The 13,421-nt window shown below is 42.9% G+C and overlaps 1 long non-coding RNA gene across 1 annotated transcript; it reads right to left on the bottom strand.

Annotated features, from left to right (window-relative positions):
- Positions 1–3,335: 3,335 nt before the first annotated feature.
- LOC141621885 (uncharacterized) lies at positions 3,336–5,570 on the bottom strand. The gene is made up of 3 exons (XR_012532757.1): positions 5,408–5,570; positions 5,223–5,295; positions 3,336–3,430 (listed from the first exon to the last, which is right to left on the bottom strand). It is a non-coding gene; the product is annotated as an uncharacterized LOC141621885 (long non-coding RNA).
- Between the last annotated feature and the right edge of the window lie 7,851 nt (positions 5,571–13,421).

Below are 13,421 nucleotides of genomic sequence, written 5' to 3'. Positions count from 1 at the left end.
AATGAAGAGTTTTCAAAGGTATAAGTCTCATTCATGGAACGAAATTGCTCTTGTCGTGCACACAAGAACGCTAACTTTCCAAGTCAAAGACAAATTTAAAACAAAAATCACTCGCCGACAAGCGTAGAACAAGTTATTAAACGTTTCAAATAACGAGTTCTAACATCCGATCAACGTCAAAATCGAAAGAAAAAGGTAATTCACTCAAATTTTCATTTGCCAAAGCCAAATTAGAGATAGAGGTTTCACTTTTAAACTCAAATGGAGTCAAATTTCCGAAAATATAGTATTAAACTCTGACAAAGGAATCATAAGTAGGTCAAAGTTAGTTAGAAATTGAGCAAAATTAAAAGTAACTCGGGTTTAGCAATTAAAATCAATAAAAAGAAGTTGTATTCATAGAACAAAAGGAGAACTAAATCAAATTCCCATTTTCAAACCATTAAAATAGGTAGGGTTTTATAAAAGTAACATAAACTTTTAACAATGGATCAAAAGTGGTAGCTTGAAATGTTTAGAAATAGTACGAAATGAAGAGAACTTAGATATCATGAACACAAGGTACGCTAAGAGGGTTCAAACTTTACCAACAAAAGAGCTAAGATGAACTTCCTAGGAGAAGTGTTGAAATCGAGTCTACGAGGATATCAAAGATTGAATTTCACAAGTTACGAGTATCAAATTTAAAGGAGGAGCATGATGAAGCGAAGAAGAGAGGTATGAACGGAAATGCTTATGCTTAAGGAAGGAAGGAATTTAAACAACAAGGAAACGCCCGAAAGTCAAATCTCAAACAACAAAGTCATCCTGAACGGTAACTCATAACCACATAACTCCCAAGAATTTCCTCAAAATACTTGCACACTTTACTCCTATGCTATCCCGTGGGTCAAGTCACTCCACCACAATTGTGATTCCATAACCCTCAAATATAAGTCATCTATAAACGATTTCCACGAAAGATCAAAACTACTAACAGAGTTACACACATAACCAACTATCGACTACTAGGAGTTCTCACTATGGTAAAATCCTTAATCAAAGGTCAACATCTCAAGGTCTTCATACTTTCTAACACTCCAAACCAAAATCTTATTCACACCCGAATTCACAAGCATAGATGATCACATTCCCCAAATCATAAAGACCACCAACCAAAAGTAAATAGGTTTGTCATACAATTTTTCCTACCCAACTCAACTCGAGTTCCACTAATCCAATTTTGACGAAATCAAGGTTCACAAAGAATCCTCAAAGAGCATCTCACTCACTCTACAACGTAGCCAAGAATGCCATCACTCCACTAAAGAAACAAGAGTAATAACTAGGTCAAGAAATGATAGGAAATTTCAATGGGATACATGAACATGACGAAGTGTGAGATTAAAGGAGTCAATAGTAAAGGTAACTAGTTAACACCAGTAAGAGACATTAGAATTAGAGAGGTATTCAAGGCAAGGAAACGACAAGTAAACTTTTATACTTAAGAAATAAATCTAATCAAGGTATGAACGAAGGGAAGGAAGATGATTAAAGGTACGAGGGGGATTTTAGGGCTTAAACCATACACTTTCTAAGACTTAAGGTTCTCTCTAACAAGGTCACGCCTATTAGGATATTGTACCATCATAACAAAACGACCAAATTCCAAAACGAGGGTCAAGGCAATTCATCTCATTCCTTATATGCAAGTCTCTCTTAAAGGATTACACCTCTATGACTGATCAAGGTAAAAATAAACGTTCGCTTAAGGGTTGATGAATTGGTTAGATTCGTTGTTCACCTATCCTATCACATATTAGGATTTCTCTAAAGCAAATCTACCACTCAAGTATAAAAGCACTCATTTATCTCAAGTACTTGATACAACCTCAATGTTTTAAAAACCAAAGAAAGAATTAACAAAGACTTCTCAACAAAATTCTCAAGGGACAACTAACATCAAATCGCATCACCAATCTATACGGAATCATTAACATCTAAAAATGGGTTTTCTTCCAAGCTCCTATCATAAATTTATCTCATGTTTACTCCTAAGGTGACGACGCTCAACCTACTAAGCTTTCAAATCCCAAACATAAACAACAAAGCCAAGTTCTATAACTTTAATCACATAGGCAACTCATTCCTAACACAAAGAATCCACCAATCAATTATACTCACTTGGTCAAGGCACTAGGTATAAGAATCACTAAGTATTTATCATCACATTACCTAAGCCTTTCTAACATCACGACCTCTCAAAACCAGGGTTAAGGGTCAAACACAAACAAACTCCACAAAAGCCAACTTATCGACCAAGTTAACATTCCATAAGGCAAAAATGAAGGTATACAAGAGGGGCATTATAAGGAGAAAAGGTACAAAGACAACTCCCAAGATATGGAATAAGAGTTGCGAAAGGCATAGAAGCACAAAGATAAGGGAATATGACAAGGTGCTCGAAGAGAGGGAGGTATCTTCAAGACGGTAAAGACATTCTTCAAGAGTAAGAGATCCGTATGCAAGATGTTATGTAAGGAGAAACAAAAACGAAGAATCCGGAGCATGAGGGAGAGGAGGAGGGGTAGTCTTCTTCTCGGGGCAATTCTTGAAGAGATGTCCGGGCTTCTTGCAATGGTAACACTTCAAGGGCATATCATAGCATCCAATCCCGGGGTGATAAGCTTGCCCACACTTGAAGCACTTGCATGGTTCTCCTAAGCCTATTAGTAGATGTAGGGACTTGTCCTTTTGGCTCTTGCACTATTGGCTCTTGTCCTCCATGGTCTTGTACTCTTTGTCCTTGGACTCTCGGCACCAACCTCTTCTTGCTAGAAGGTGATGAAGGTGAGGGCACAAAGGGTCTCTTGCCACGACGGTTAGGGCGATGATTCACTTGAGCATTGGCATTCCTTTGATTTCGAAGAATTAGAGTAAGAGCTTCCATGATAGTATTCTCCACCTTGGTTGGTCGTACCATCTTCTCAAGACACCCAAAGAGTCAACCATGTTAGCACCTAACAAATAGCATGCACAAAGAGACTACCAACTTAGGTCCTTAGTTCTACCCATCTCTCATTCATTATTCAAGGTCAAGTTCAAGGTTAAATTCGGGGTACACGTGTGTGCGTCGGGAGCAACATATGCTCTGATACCAACTGTGACGCCCCTCGATGAGGCATCAAAAGAACTATTAAATCTAAGCGGAAAAATAAGGGATTTTTAAAACCTTTAAAGTTTAAAGTGTGAAATCCACCATAAGTGATCAAACGAAAATGAAAAGTAAGATAAATAAGTTTTACAATTAAAAACGAAGTGCGTTGGGGAAAATATATCCCACGAATAAACACAAGTCTAACGATAGGTGAGTCTAAGCAAACTATAACTAAGGTCCAAGGTTCAACGTTCTCGCTAGCTCACACGTCTTCCCCATAATCTGCATCACAAACTGTCATTCATGTAAACATGAACGCCACGTCGATGGGGAGTAACTCGGTTCTCCCAGCCACAATATGTCAAAATGCACATAAGCAAGAACTTAATTAAACATATTGATCATGCATCAAACTTGAATAATATGAACAAGGGAATATAAACGATAATTATAATGAGATAGGCACATTGCATTCTTAATGAGATAGGCACATTGCATTCTTAATGAGATAGGCATGGTACATTATATTAAACATGCATTCAAGGTAACCAAAACATGGATATGAGATTAGGCATCGAATCATATGAAGAAGGTAAACAACAAATCAATTGAATAGAAAATACATGGATGGAAACCAATAGCCATTACTTGAAAACCTCTTAACAACCATAGCACGGGACGTGGCTACTAATGTCACATTCATACTTATGGCTTGCATCTCACCATAAGAACGGATGGGAACATCAATCCCGGCGATCATATCGCAACTAGGGGCTTGCATCTCACCACTAGTATCCGATAGGACCAAGACTCTCACAAACAATCATAGAAGACGTGCACTCTCGTATATAAGAACACGCCAATGACCGTAACAAGCAAGAAATTTACAAAGGATTGACTCAAAACAAGACAAACCCCTAGACTCCAACCTCCTGGTAGGACGACGCTCATAATACGGTCCTAGTCTAAATCTGGCCAGACTCTCGGGATGGACGACACCCGATTCGACATACAATCCCAAATCGTATCCAAGACTCGATCCATGACACCTAGCCGTGCCCCAAGGTCGAGTAACCCCAAATCGGAACCATGGTACCTAGCCGTACCCCAAAGTCCGAAGAGGCGGAAGGAAGATAGCCCAACTCGGAAACAATGGCACCTAATCGTGACCCAATGTCCGAGGGCAAATAAATAAGGAATATCGAGTAGTCACACAATGTAAACCGTCACACTCCGGTCACAAATACGAGTAACAATGATTATATAAACATAACGTAAACAATTCATGTGAAGCATGCATAAGTACAAGAGTATAACAAATATCAAGTACTCCCATGATAAAAGAGTCTCAACACATCATACACAAGCATTAGAACCAAAGTTAAGATGCATACCCAACAAGAAACTCAAAACCCAATCTATAACAACAAGTTTAGTACTCTACTACAACAAGGGTCAACTTCAAACGGTCCTAACTTGAGTTCTATACATGATAATGAGGTGAAACCAGTTGGAGGTGATAGCTTATCCTCTTACGGTTCTAACGGTAGGTCATAAGCCTCAAACAAACAAGTAACGAAGAAGTTATGGCCATTTTACGAAAACTGGTCCAGGCTGTGTGCGCAGCCTGCGCCGAGGTGCGCAGCCTGCGCCGTGGTGCTGATTTGCACGACACAACATATTCACCTTCATCCCCAAATCATTTTTTTATCATGCCATTACAATCCTAATTCCACCATATATTACCCAAGCAACTTTATACAAGTATTAAGGGTGAAATCAAAGCATAAAAGAGGGATTAAAACACAAGGTTCGATTCAAATTCAAACAATTCCAAACTAACAAATTCGTGACATAATTAAACACAATTATTAAGCATGAATAAGACGGTTTCTTTACTAATTCATCCATGTATACAAAATACTAGAAAATTCTTCAAACCACCAAGAGAGATTCCACACAAAACTCAATCAACAACAAACAAGTAAAAACATGTAAAGAATCTAACTTTAACACACATGTGAACAAACTATAACATGTATGAACACCCAAATTGACATAATGTCGAGTAACCCATCACCGTTACCTTTTTGCACTTAAATCCACAAAAGACTCGTCTACCTTTCAAGAATCCACTTCCGGGTCAACTAAAACTTCTCCTAAACATAAGAAAACACAAAATAAGACTAAGAATCAAAATTAGAAAAAGGGTACCATGTATAAAACGTCTCGACAGCCCTATATAAGGAGGAAAGTCGGTGTCTTTCTTACCTAGAAAGATGGAGGGCGATGAGAGGAAGAGATAGACGCGAAAATCACTTGATTCGGATAAGAATTGAGCAAGTTATGGTGTTTTGAAGATTTGTAAGAGGAGAGTATGAAAATGGTGTTTGTGTTTGTGGTGGTGTTGCTGAAATTGTGAGGAAGGAGGAGGGGTTAGGGTTTCCCTCATTATTTTGATGAGGAGGAAGGAGTAGTAGGTGAGTCCATTGGTCATACTAGGCCCAATAAGCAAAATTGAGTCGATATACACATGAATTTACGTCTCAAGCCCACTACAACTCAAGACGGAGAATATTATTATTATCATTATTATCCGACCAAAATATTTATTTTGTATAACTTAAGCTTTAAAAATATAATATTTATAAAAATCATGTTTCATAATGAAATTAATTAAATTAAATAATTTAAAATATAAATTAGACCATAGAATGGTTAATTAAATTATAAATGTCAAAATGGAAAATTCGCGGGTGTTACAGGGGAGGGAGTGCGACGTGCGATTTGTGCATCTCTGCCATCAGGTCTGCCGTCGCTGTCTTCTAGTTCACCGCCGTCCTTCTCCTGCCATCACCGTCTCATAACGCCGGTCCCTTCACGCCGGTCTGTTGGTGTTAGTCGGTGTTAGTTTGGGGAGTGTGACTTCTACGATTGTTGAACCCTAAGTTTGTCGTTGTCGTGCTACTGCCACTAGTGCCTTCTGCCGTCACCATCACCACCTTCCCACCGTCGGCTGCCTTTCATCGGTGTTGGGTTGTTGTTTGTGGTGTTGGTTTTTCGTGGATAAGGGCGGTTTGGTTTTGCGATTTAGGGCTTTGGGTTTAGCCGTCGTGTTGTCACCGCTGCCGACATCCACCCCACGTCGACCATTTAGACCTCACGTCGCCGGTCAGGGGAAGGTTTTGTTGGTGGTTTCCGGCGAGGGTCTGCTGTTAGGGAGGTTTTTGCGCGTGTGGTAGTTCGTCTTTCTCAGGGTGTCTTGTCGCCTGTTTGTGACCAGTACGCCCTCGCCACCACTACTGGACCATCTGACCTCACGTCGCCGGTCCTTGACGTGGTAGCCGATGACTGCCTGCGTGTTTCCCTTCCTTTCCACGGTGAGTGTCTTGCTGCTTTTGTTCTTTTTTGTCGTAGGGTTTTGGCGTTTTTATTTCTTTCTTCCCGTACTGCTGGTTTTTTGCTGCTCCTGTTTCTCCATTGTTCGGCCACCACTGGCTGCTGTTTGGGTTGTTGTGTGGGTGATACGGGCTACGGTTGTTTGTGGAGTTTGGGTTCCTTCTCGGCTGTCTTTGTGGCCGTGTTGCTTGACTGCCCTTTGGTTGCTAGTAGCGGGTATATTTTGAGCTCTTAGCTGCTTGGGCGTTGGTTTCAGCTCTGGTGGTTTTTGTGGTGGCTCTATTGTTTTCTGTGCAGGTTTCTGGTGTGTTCCTTCATGCCCGAGCTTGTGCGGTTCCATTGTCCTTTTTCGGGTCTTCATGGTTGTCGGGATGGTTTTGGTAAGGGCCTTACTAAGGCAGCTTGGCAGAAACGTTTTCAGGACCGACATTGCCAGAATGGTGCGTTGGAACTTACGCGTCAGACTCTTACTAATAGTTTGACTGTTTATTCCAATGCCGAGAGTGTTTTGAGACGGATGGGGCTCTGGTTGTGTGGGGTGTGTTTTATGACCCGTACCACTCGTGCTAGATGTCGACATAGTCGGGGTGATATTGTGTTGTCTTCGGAACGTGTTGATGGCCTCTACAGTTTTCATATTTATGGTATTCCGAGACCTTTGGCTCCCTCTACTTCGGTTTCTTCTGATGATGGTGTTGAGCTTGTTCAGTGGTCTATATCTTCCCTTGATCATTTATTGTCTTTGGGCCTCCGCACCGTCAAATCTATTCCTCCTAAGTGTCGTCTTGGGTTTGCTTGGGCTTTGAAAGGAGCTCTGGATGATGTGGCCGATTCCCCTAGTGATCTCTCCCGCTGGATTCGTTTGCTTGTTTTACCGCTATGTCTGCTTAAGACTTTCTCTCCTCGGAGTAATGTTGAGTGTAGGACGGCTATTCGGCGCCAACGTCAGGAGGAGAGTATTGCTAGGGCTATATTTGCTTGGGGGGTTCCTGGGGGAGGTTTGCAGCTGTTGCAGGAGTGTTTTGATGAGGGTCCTCTTTTGTTTAGTGTAGAGGAGGATCTGGATTTGGGTGACCATAACCTCCATCAATGTCGGCGGAAGATTTCTGATGGTCACTATACTGCTGCTGTTTGGGTGCTTTCTTCCTCTAGGGTCGCCCCCTACTCCGATGCCACTCTTGTGGCCCTGCGTGAGAAGTAGGGGTGAACAAAAAGTGGCCCGGACCGGCAAACCGGACCGACCCGGACCGTCCGGTCCGGTCCGGTCCAGACCGGATACGTATCGGTCCGGTCTTCGGGTCCCAAAAAATATAGTCACCGGTCTCCGGTCCGGTCCGGTCCGGTCCACATTAAAAAATAAAACTAAATTTGCCTTATAAATTAGTACCGGTCCGGTCCAAACCCGGAAAAAAACGAACCTAATGGGTTCCGGTCCGGGTCCCCTCCTAACCGGTCCGGTCCGCGGTCTTGGGATATGTGGTTATCCGGTCCGCGGGTTCATCCGGTCCGGTCCGGTCCGGTCCGATTTTGGACCGGTGAACACCCCTAGTGAGAAGCATCCTGTTGCCCCACCTCCTTCTTTGCCTACTTTGTCTGGGGATCATCACCCTCTGGTTGCCTCTGAGTCAGTGGTTTTGGATATGATTCGGAGTTTCCCTCGTGGTACTTCTTGTGGGAGGGATGGTTTCCGTGCCCAGCACCTTATGGATTGTTTGAGTGGCGGCTGCCGTGGCTATTTCTGATGAGTTGATCACTTCTATTACTAGGGTGGTTAATCTCTTTCTTGAGGGTCGGTGCCCTCTTGCTTTGGGAGAGTACATTGCCAGCGCCCCTCTCACGCCGCTTGTGAAGCCAGGTGGTGGGGTATGTCCTATTGCTGTTGGCACAGTCTGGAGACGGCTTGTCTCTAAGTTTGGTGCTTTTATGGTGGGTCCTTCTTTGTCCTCTTATTTTGCTGGTTTACAGTTTGGGGTGGGTGTGTCCGGTGGACGAGAGGCTATCTTGCATGCCTTGAACCGGCTCATTGAGGCTCGGGTGTCTTTGAGGTGGGGCTTTCCATGTTATTGGTTGATTTCCAGAATGCTTTCAACCTTGTTGATCGTACGACCATGCTTCAGGAAGTCCGCCGATGTTGCCCGGTTCTCTCCCGTTGGGTGGAGTTTTGTTATTCCAACCATGCCCGTCTTTTTTATGGGGAGCATTGCTTGTGGTCTTGTCAGGGAGTCCAGCAGGGTGATCCTTTGGGTCCGTTGCTTTTCGCGTTGGTTTTGCATCCCTTAGTATGCAAAATCCGGGACACTTTTGACCTCTCTTTGCAGGCATGGTACTTAGATGATGGCACCATTGTGGGGGACACTTTGGAGGTGGGGAAGGTCTTGGATTTGATTATGGCGGATGGCCCCCGTTTTGGACTACACCTTAATGTCTCCAAGACGGAGGTCTTTTGGCTGAGGATCCTCGAGTCGGATCCCTCGGGGTTTTCCCCTCCATTGCTCGGCCCGCGAGGGGTGTTACAGTTTTGGGTGGACTTGTCAGTACTTGCCCTGGTTTTAGCAGTGAGGTTGTGGCGAGGAGAGTAACTAAGACCATTGAGCTAATGGACTTGGTTGCGAGGATTGAGGACCCGCAATGTGAGTTGCTTCTACTTCGAGCTTGTACTGGTATTTCTAAGCTCTATTTCTCCCTTCGTACTTGCTCCCCTAGTGTTTTTGGGTCCGTCCATCTTCCTTTTGACGCTGCTCTTCGTTCCAGCTTGGAACGTATCGTCACCGCGTCTGGCCCGGGTTTTGGGGATTGGCAGTGGCGCCTTGCTACTTTCCCTTTTCATCTTGGTGTCTATGCGGCGGGGGATGTTTTACATTATGCTTTTATTGCGTCCCGTTTGCAGTCTGTTGATTTGCAGGCTAAGCTCCTCGGAACCTCTGGTATTGTAGCTCATTGCCCCGCTTTTGATGATGCCGCGAGAGGTTTTACTGCGACTACGAGGCTCACGGTATCTTAGGTAACCCTAGTGAAATTGCGCCCCCAAACTTAAGAAGAAATTGCGACATTTATTTCGCGACGGTTGTTGTTTGCCTCGAGTCCTTTTTCTTTTGACACCTCGACTTGCTTTGTGGCGATCTCGGCAGGTTCCCACTCCTCCGATTGGTTGCGTGCGGTTCTATCTCGGGGTTGGGTCGGACTATGAACGGGAGGACGTCTTTGTAGTGTGCTTGGGTATCGTTTGGGTGTTCCGTTATTCACGGTATCTAGGCCCTGTCCTGCTTGCTCTCGGGATTTTGCTGATGATGTTTTTGGGGACCACGCTGTTTTCTTGTCTGCATCTTGTGGGCGTTAAACATCGGCATAACCTCGTCTGTGACACTCTTTTCGACATCTGCATTAGATCTGGTATTTCTGCGGGAAAGGAGGTTGATGTTGGTTTGGTTGACGCCCTTGACGGGCATGGGGGTTCTCTTCGTCCTGCGGATTTGCTGCTTTATTCTTGGGACAGGGGGCGTGATGTGTGCGTTGACTTGACCGAGTCTTCTCCTTTGACTCAGACTGGGATGACGAATTTTGTGCCTAGCCGGGTTGTTGCTGATGTTGCTCAGCGGAAGTGTGCTAAGTATGGGGATTTGTGCGCGGCAGCGGGTTATGGTTTCCTTCCATTCTCTTTCTCATCACTTGGGGAGTTGGGTTCGGATGTTGTTGCCTTGCTCAAGCGGATCCAGAAATTCTCGGTATCTCAGGATGCGGGGGCTCGGGTGGCCGCTTACATTTTTACTAGACTTAGCTTTGCTGTTGCTAAGGGTGTGGGAGCCCAGCTTGTTTCTCTGCTCCCCACCAATTTCATGTAAACTTTTGTTTTTCATTTAATGAAAGCTGCGCGTATCCTTTATAATAAAAAATAAATAAATAAATAAATAAATAATAATAATAATAATAATAATAATAATAATAATAATAATAATAATAATAATAATAATAATAATAATAATAATAATAATAATAATAATAATAATAATAATAATAATAATAATAATAATAATAATAATAATAATAATAATAATAATAATAATAATAATAACAACAATAATAACAACAATAACAATAATAATAATAACAATAATAACAATAATAATAATAACAATAATAATAACAATAATAATAATAACAATAATAATAATAACAATAATAATAATAACAATAATAATAATAATAACAATAATAATAATAACAATAATAATAATAACAATAATAATAATAATAATAACAATAATAATAATAACAATAATAATAATAATAATAATAATAATAATAATAATAATAATAATAATAATAATAATAATAATAATAATAATAATAATAATAATAATAATAATAATAATAATAATAATAATAATAATAATAATAATAATAATAATAATAATAATAATAATAGCTGAGAGTTCCAAAGGAAATAAAACACGAGTAGAGTTGAGACACGGGCGACCCGCGTCTGAACCCGCGACCTGCGCCTGAACCTGTAAAAAGGCGTGCTTGCTTTTTCTTTTCCGTATGTCATTGCTTGACAATGGGCTCTTCTCCCTGCTTTATTTCTTTACAAGTTGGGCCTTAGGGAACAAGGCCATATGATTCAAGCCAAAGTTCTTGGCTTCATTCCTGCATCCTAACCCAAAGTCGATAAAAACACAAACCCAAAACACACTACTCACTAATTCACCCAATAAATCCCTAAATAAGGTCATCATTGACAAAAGGGAATTTCATGTAATTATACTCCAAATAACCCACTTATACCATGAATACTCACATATCTCATGACTCTTAAACCCATACTAAATACGGCATATCAAGCGTACTCGACCGAGTACATAAGGTACTCGACCGAGTATGCTTTATGTGTATTTTTGATCATCTACTGGAGTCGTATTACTCGGCCGAGTAGTCAGCATACTCGACCAAGTAGCTCGTACTCGACCGAGTAGCTCATACTCGACCGAGTAGCTTGTACTCGTACCTCTTTGGTGGATGTGATATTTGTTTTGAGTCGTAGGCTATGTGCTTACGTTTGTCTTGGTTATATCAGCTCAAAATGCCGCCAAATAGATCAGCCGCATACCTTCAGGCCTCGGAGATGAGCCTCAAAGAGGTGACTAGGATAATTGAGCAGTAAGAAGTGCTCATGGAGGCACTAAAAAATGTGGGGAAAGGGAAAGGGAAACCAGTGGATACATCCCGTCTGAGCACCACCATTTCTGGCTTCAACCCTACTATTTATGAGGGCACCGGTGAGCCTAATCTACTTGACAACTGGCACCAGGAAATCGAGAGTGTGTTGGAGGTGGTTCAATTTCCGGCGGAGATGATGGTAGAACAGGCTGCGTTCTACCTAAGGGATGAGGCTGGGGTATGGTGGCACAACGAGAGGAAAGGAGCTCGGGCATACTATAGGAATCTGGGCCAACCTGCGATTCAATGGGCAGGGTTCAAGAGGGAAATGAGGGACAACTTCGTTCCAGAGCACATCCGTGCTAATTTGAGGGCTGAGTTTGATTCTTTTTCTATGGCCGACAACATGTTCAGCACTGAGTACTATCACAGGTTTATTGAGCTGTCACGCTATGCAGAGGATATACAGCTGAGTCAACGGAGTTTGGCTCTTCGTTTCGAGAGAGGGTTAGCGCTGAAGATCATGGAAAAGTTACCGGCCGAGGTAATCTCTGATCTGAAAGATGTCTATACGGGAGCGAGGCACGCCAAGAGATTGGTGGATATGGCCAAGGAGGCCAAGGAAAAAGGAGCTGAGAGTGAGGGTGGCAACCAATCAAGCCACGAGAGGGGTAACCACAACCAAGCTATAACTTTTCAGGAGGGTCTAATTATGGCGGGGGATCTCGTGCATGGGAAAGAGGCAGCCGGAGTACTAGTGAGAACTCCACTCTGCAATGCTTCAACTGTGGTGGGAGAGGTCACAAATAGTAAGAGTGTACGAGCGCTGTAAGGGAAGGGGGGGCTTTCTCAGACCATATCAGGGGAATTACTCGCAAACGTTAAAATTGGGCCTTTCACTTTCTGCCCGACAACGTTAAAATGTTGAGCCGTCAAGTAAGCAATGTTAAGAACAAAGGGGCCACCGCAGTCAATGTTTAGGTAACCCGCTAAAATTGACAGCTCAACGTTGTTAACGTTGTTAGGCTCGTGCCATCCAAAGATCGTCTCTCCAAAGAGACGGAGGTAGTAAGGGGCTGGGGGAAGATGGACGTGAGCCACCTTCCTCTGGTCGAAGGGAGTCTGTGCAAGAGTGGGCCAAAGTAAAGCAAGGAGCTTCCTAGGAGGCTCCGAGGGACCGTCACTAGTCAAACCCAACCGCCTCCCAAACTCAGCTAAGATCCGGGTGAAGGTCCGATTAAACAGTCTAAATAAAATACAAGAACTCCCTGGGTCAGTCTTATACACAGCGGGTGAAAATGTGAAAGAGCTAAATAATTTGAGGGTCACTTGTTCATATGTTAGCTCTCTCATTGAGGTCAAACCCGTCATCCCAGTCCCGTTTAACAACTCAACCACGGGTTCTAAAATTCCCAATTATTCTAATGAAGAACGACACAAAAAATGAGTAGAGGTAACGTCACAGTCCATCAAATGCGTAAAACGAATACAATGAAGCGGGTTAATCAAACGTACCTTAGGAAACTCCGGTACAGGATCCAAAGAAGTGTCAGTTGCGAACCTGGCAGCGGTACGTGCAGCTGCTCTAGGACCCGCTCCTCTTCCCCATCCCCGTGAACCTGAAGCAGTGGCAGCAGCGGGACCAGGAGCGCGGACAGAGGGTGGTCTCGGTACCAAGACAGGGAACGTGACTGTGACGGCCGGTGTCGACACAGCAGGGGTCGACACCGGT

Source organism: Silene latifolia, chromosome X, assembly GCF_048544455.1.
Source record: "Silene latifolia isolate original U9 population chromosome X, ASM4854445v1, whole genome shotgun sequence".
In the NCBI taxonomy this organism is placed as follows: Eukaryota; Viridiplantae; Streptophyta; class Magnoliopsida; order Caryophyllales; family Caryophyllaceae; genus Silene; species Silene latifolia.
The sequence above is the reverse complement of the archived record's forward strand: the minus strand, read 5'-3'. Positions and strand labels throughout refer to the sequence as shown.